General features: G+C 39.9%; 1 long non-coding RNA gene across 1 annotated transcript; it reads left to right on the top strand.

Annotated features, from left to right (window-relative positions):
• Positions 1–313: 313 nt before the first annotated feature.
• Positions 314–3,858, top strand: LOC123161834 (uncharacterized). The gene is made up of 2 exons (XR_006480906.1): positions 314–2,853; positions 3,598–3,858. It is a non-coding gene; the product is annotated as an uncharacterized lncRNA (long non-coding RNA).
• The last annotated feature ends 1,684 nt before the right edge of the window (positions 3,859–5,542 follow it).

Genomic DNA, 5,542 nt, shown 5'->3' with positions numbered 1-5,542 from the left:
GTTTTCTGAATTATCCTTGCAATAAAAAAATACCCCGAAAATAAAAGTTCTCCAAATGCCCTGAAAATTTAGTATGTTTTTTTTGTAGAATATTTGAGAATTTCTCACACTTAGAACACACCAGGGGGACCCACCATTTAGATACATTAAAACTGAGCACTTTTCCAGCCCTCTCAGGCCATCAACGATTTTGGCCTTTAGATCTCGTTGTACGGACATTTCTGGCCGTTCGATCGATCAACTTTGCGAACTGGGCCACTCATCCTTAAGGGCGGCTACTCCGGGAGAAAAATCTGAAGTCTGTGGTTAACAGGGCCTCCACCCATTATGCATTGCAGGCTTCCAGCCCATTCTCGCAACGCCTCGTCCCCTTCCCCGACACCGCCGCCGCTGAAGGGATCTCAGGCAGCGGCGCCCTTCCCTCCTCTTGCTCGCTCACTAACAATCGGAACCCGGCGACGATCTCCTCCGCCCCTCTGCACCGCGCCCCATGGCAACCCTCGCCTTTCGTATCCGTAGAAAAAAATCTCTTCGCTCGATACAGAGGAACTGGCCAGGCTGGGGAGTGAGGAAGGGGATTTGTGCGTGCGGGGTTGCGGAGGGGGTTTGATTCGGTGAGCCTGGGGCGCGGGGGCGGGCGGACGGGCCACTGGACCTGCACCCACTGGTCGGCATCGACGACGACAGGGACGCACGCGCAGCGCGGCAGCCCGAGTTGACACCCATGGAGCGCGTTGAGCAGGTGCCTCTGTCTTTCTCCTCAGCTCTGATCTCCTTCGTTGTCTAAATTCCGCCAATCTCCCCTCCTTTGAAAATCCCCTTTTTTGGATCTCCTCTGCTAGCGCATCTACAGGTACAGATTTATTGCTCATCGCATCATGTTTTCTGTTGTTAAATTAAGGTGGTTCTATTTGTTATACATTTTCCATTTGAAGCAATTATTAACTTCATGATTTTTCACTGGTTGATAGGATTTGGCCGCATTTGTATTGATCTTCCCTGAATTTATCCTTCTCCTATTTCCATTAGTTAACATGACACATAGAAGGTAAATTCTGGGTTCCATGTATACGATTGAAGTTGTTACATGCACAGTAGCTATTTACATTGTACTATCAATCTGCGGGTTAGGATCGTAACTTTCAAAGTTGTACTTTCTGAAAGTGTTGACTTCTTGGGTTGCTGATATATGTCAGTGAAATCCGAGGCACCACTACAAACACAAAACAATGATTTTCTTTAGGAGATTATAAGCAGGTTTGTCTATAAGGCCAAGTTAACGGTAACTACAGTTAATGCCATATATTCCTAATAGACAAACCTGCTTATAGACAGTGGATGTTGCTTTTGGCACTTCTTGTGCTTATAGACAGTGGAGTACTTCTGCACCACTTTGCAGGTCACTCACAAGGCAGTGGGTGTTGCTTTTGGCATATTTGATCCTGGCCATGTTAGATATGTATAAGTAAAACATTACTGTTTGTGAAAATTGAATGGTAAAATTACCATGCAATCAAATTTAAGACGTTTCATTTATCAGCCTCTCACCCAAATTTTCCTTTAATCTTGTGTAAGATTTTTTGTGCGGTATTATAGTGCCTTCATTACATTATGAATAATTTCACTCAAGAAAGTTTGAAGAGGCTAGTGTTGCTCGCACCCAAGTTATTTTTAGAATGCTTCCCTGCATATTCTATGGACTCCTATTGTAGGTTTGCTATTTGCTAGACAATCATCTACATACTTAAGAAAATGAAATGTATATTGACTATTGTTATTTATGTAAGGTCGTAGTACAACTGATTATATCTATTATGACTATATTACATGCTTGCTAATAATAATACCATCTCCAAACATAGCATTTGCATACTGATGAAATGTAGCCTAAGTTCGAACAAGTGTGTCATAGCGTAGCTTATGAATAATACCTTTTCAGATTGGTACATGCCATTTTTTGCCCTGAAACTGTAGGTTACAGAAGCTCTTCTGATATTCTATAGCTCATATTTCGTTTTATTATATATATAGGTATTACATGGTTAGTGTTTGTTCAGTGAATGGTCGGCCTAACTAGACCTGAAGCTAATACACATGTCCTATCTCGGCGAGGGTATGTGTTTGTGCATATTCCTCCCTGTTCAAGTGCTAACGCAGAGAAATGCATTAATGAATGTCTACTTTGGAACTATGTATTGTCTTTTTGCTGGTAATATATTTGGCAAAGCACAACTGTCTGCAGACTAATATAAGACATTTATTGATAAAGGAAAAAAACACAAAATTCAGTGAGGATTATCTTTGCAAATTCACTATGAGCATATAGAAAGTTTGACAGAACCACATGGTTTTCTAAGATAAGAGCACAACAATAATTTAAGTGCACAAGTATATCTTTGCCTTATAATGTGTGTACTAACCGTGCATGTAAGGATGTGTTTTCTCCAGTGGCACACATACATTACATATCTTTAGTTATTGCGCTTATGACCACCTAAAATTATTAGGCGTGTATAAATTTCTTGTCATTGGCTCACTGCTAATCATATATATTTGTTTTTCAGTGTTACAAACAAATGTGAGGGAGATGATGATCCACATATTGCCATGTAACATAGTGTCTTCTGCCATATGCCGTGTGCCATTTTGACACGTAAACTAGATGAATTTCTGTTGGGCCAGGACGATTAAAATAACTTTCTGTGATTAATTCAATATATAGTATGAAATTTGTGTGGATAGGTAACTGCAGCTGCTCTTGTGCTACAACTCACCATGGTGACTGGTGCTTCACTATGAGCCTGCAACCAGATTGTGGTCGCCTTCCTGGCTTCCTCATGTTGGACGATCGAGGTGAACCATGCCTATCACAGCCTCACTTCTAAGTTGATTATCTTAGTCGTATTTGAAGAAATTAGATAGGTGTTTGTAAAATGTTGTGGAACCAGCACAGATGATGAAGGTTGTTAAGAATTTTTTATATAATTTGCATTTAACCTTTGCTCAAGCAAAGAACTATTATTAAATGTGATTCCAATTATATGAGTAACAACAAATGGCTTCATTATTATTTACCATGTCTAACTATGTACTACCTCAACTCCTAAATATAAGACATTTGGGCAGTTTAATTTAAACTGCCAAAACGTCATATACTTAGCAATGGAGATAGTATATGCTAATAATAGTAGTTACTAGATGTGAGCCAAATAAATGCATCCACAAATCGGTTGAGCATCACTGGGTTTATTTTTCTTAAATATTTATATTATTCTTTACTCAAGACCGATGCTGCTGCGACCGTGCCGGTGATTTCTGTACATATACTGAACCAACTAAAGTTGACATTCATTCTGTAGCTTCTTCCTTGGTAAGAATAATGTGCGCTCATCTTTGCGTAGTTTGTATATAGTTAAGTTTGTAATGTACATAACCAAATGGGGCCACATTTCTCACCAAATAGTATCTGTATTGTCTTGCACGGTTATTTATACAAAATTTTCATTTGTATTGATCTGAACAGAAAGGTCACGGTTGCATTTTGGGTCTGTATGTGTAGTACTTCCACTGATCTTTTTTCCTCTACAAATATACAAGGCACAAGCATTGGGAGTATCAAATGCACCAACTGTTGAAGGAGCTCATCAATCATCTGAGAGCATTGCAGCTTTCCACATCTACTTTAGTTGCATAAGATACTTCATCCTTTAATTGTATTGCCAATGTCACTTACATATATGTAACTAAGAAAATTAGCACTTTGTAAGGATGTCACACTATTACTATTTCGACGTGTTTCGCTGAGAAGCTTTGCCAAGATTAGTATAGTGATTAGTTTTATGGAATGTCATTTGTTCACTTTCCTTGTACGGTCACCTCCTAGCGCATTCATGGTCATCAAATGCCTATGTTGTAGATTTATGATCCAATTCATGAGATGCTAGGAAAAACTTGTACATGGAACTAAGAGGATGGTAAATATGACCGGAAAATATACAAGATGATAGCTATGAAATAATAAATATTAGCATAGGCATAAAAGTTCTTTCACTAAAAATAGGAACTAAGTTCTTCCATGTCTATCTATTTGTAAAATTACTATCTCTCTATAGAAAAATAAACGGGCGCAGCAACGCGCGCCAATCTTGATCTAGTTTGGTCACAAGGGTGGAGGGCGCGCCCTACCCCCTGGGCGCGCCCCCTGCATCGTGGCCCCACATGGGCCCCCTCCACTTATTCCAGTACCCACACACTTCGTCTTCCTCCAGAAAAAATCACCCCGTAGCTCAAACTCGTGTTCTTGCTCGTTTTGCTGTCATTTTCGATCTCCTTGATCAAAGATCCATTCACAAAACTGCTTTGGGGGATTGTTCTTAGGTATGTGACTCCTCCAATGGTCCAATTAGTTTTTGTTCTAGTGCTTTATTTATTACATTTTTTTGCTGCTAAGGTGACCCTATTCTTGAGCTTGGATGTCAAATTTATATGGTCCAAAGTAGTTTTAATGCATGATATTGCCTCTAGGCACTTGTGGGAGTAGTTGCTATCAATCTTGTTGAGTTTGGTTCACTTTTATTTTGAGTCACTAAAAATTTCAGGAATTTTTTAGAGGAAGAAAATGATGAAGAGACTGTTGAGAGGCTCCTCGAGCCGAAGCTCGAAGGATAAGCAAAATGAAGAGAATAAAAATCCCAAGTACAATCTTCCTCGCACCGGGGAGGTTCGGCCGTGTGAGTGGCCTTGTGATGCGTTCTTGAGAGACGCCGGAATTTACAATGACTTCTATTATTTGGCTGAGAATGCAGGCATCACTGACTTCCTCCATGACCAGTGTGAACAGTATCTCCTACTCACTAATATTTTCATGTAAAACTTTCATTTCCATGATAGAAGATCACCACCTTCAGTGGATTTTTATTTATATGATGAGTTTAAGGAGATGTCACTCTATGACTTTTGTGTGGTTTGCAAGTTGCCCTTCAAGGGCAGCGTTGAGGAACCACATCCTAGGGATGTGGATGAATTTATTGATCAAATTGCTGTAGGGGAAATGAGAAAAGTTTCAGATGCAAGGATTACCAGTGTACATTTTCCTGTTCTACATTACTATGTAGTATTTGCTAGTATATGTTTAATTGGTCGTGGGAACAGTGGGGGCCTTAGTGCTCCTGACCTTGCTATTTTGCGCCAAGCTTTATTTCGTGATACAACTTTCACTCTAGGCGCTATGGTTGCTAAACGGTTGAGTCTGAACCGTTCAAAGGGCCCCATCTTTGGAGGTATCTTTGCGTCACGCCTTGCTAAATACTTTGAGATACCTATTAGGCATTATGAGAAAGAGGAAAAGTTGTTGCCCACTATTTTCTTAGACTATAAGAGTATGGTAGCACATGATTTTATTATTAAAGATAAGAAGAAGAGACTTAAGTATAACTTGGTATTTGGTAAAACTAATTGTGAGACTATTACCTTGCCTGCACCCTCTTTGTTTAATATACATTCAGGCACGTACCTCATCCTGCCTGAGGACATTTATGCATAC

Source organism: Triticum aestivum, chromosome 7B (genome assembly GCF_018294505.1).
Source record: "Triticum aestivum cultivar Chinese Spring chromosome 7B, IWGSC CS RefSeq v2.1, whole genome shotgun sequence".
NCBI lineage: Eukaryota > Viridiplantae > Streptophyta > Magnoliopsida > Poales > Poaceae > Triticum > Triticum aestivum.
Note: the sequence above shows the minus strand (reverse complement) of the source record. Positions and strands in the feature narration are given on the sequence as shown.